At 42.0% G+C, this 490-nt stretch overlaps 1 non-coding gene across 1 annotated transcript; it reads right to left on the bottom strand.

The window, feature by feature from the left end:
• Positions 1-122: 122 nt before the first annotated feature.
• LOC112730921 (small nucleolar RNA R71) lies at positions 123-230 on the bottom strand. Its single transcript, XR_003166722.1, has one exon. It is a non-coding gene; the product is annotated as a small nucleolar RNA R71 (small nucleolar RNA).
• Positions 231-490: the final 260 nt, after the last annotated feature.

The raw sequence follows: 490 nt of genomic DNA on the forward strand, positions 1-490 counted from the left end.
CTGTTGCTGTAAGAGACAAAGCTAGATTATGGTTGGATTCTCAACCCAAAGACAGCCTGAACTCTTGGGATAAGCTGGTCACGGCTTTCTTAGCCAAGTACTTTCCTCCTCAAAAGCTGAGCAAGCTTAGAGCTGATGTTCAAACCTTCAGACAGAAAGAAGGTGAATCCCTCTATGAAGCTTGGGAAAGATACAAACAGTTGACCAAAAAGTGTCCTTCTGACATGCTTTCAGAATGGACCATCCTGGATATATTCTATGATGGTTTATCTGAGCTATCAAAGATGTCACTGGACACTTCTGCAGGTGGATCCATTCACCTAAAGAAAACGCCTGCAGAAGCTCAAGAACTCATTGACATGGTTGCTAATAACCAGTTCATGTACACTTCTGAAAGGAATCCTGTGAGTAATGGGACGCCTATGAAGAAGGGAGTTCTTGAAGTTGATACTCTGAATGCCATATTGGCTCAGAATAAAATATTGACTCA

Source organism: Arachis hypogaea, chromosome 12 (genome assembly GCF_003086295.3).
Source record: "Arachis hypogaea cultivar Tifrunner chromosome 12, arahy.Tifrunner.gnm2.J5K5, whole genome shotgun sequence".
Taxonomy (NCBI): Eukaryota; Viridiplantae; Streptophyta; class Magnoliopsida; order Fabales; family Fabaceae; genus Arachis; species Arachis hypogaea.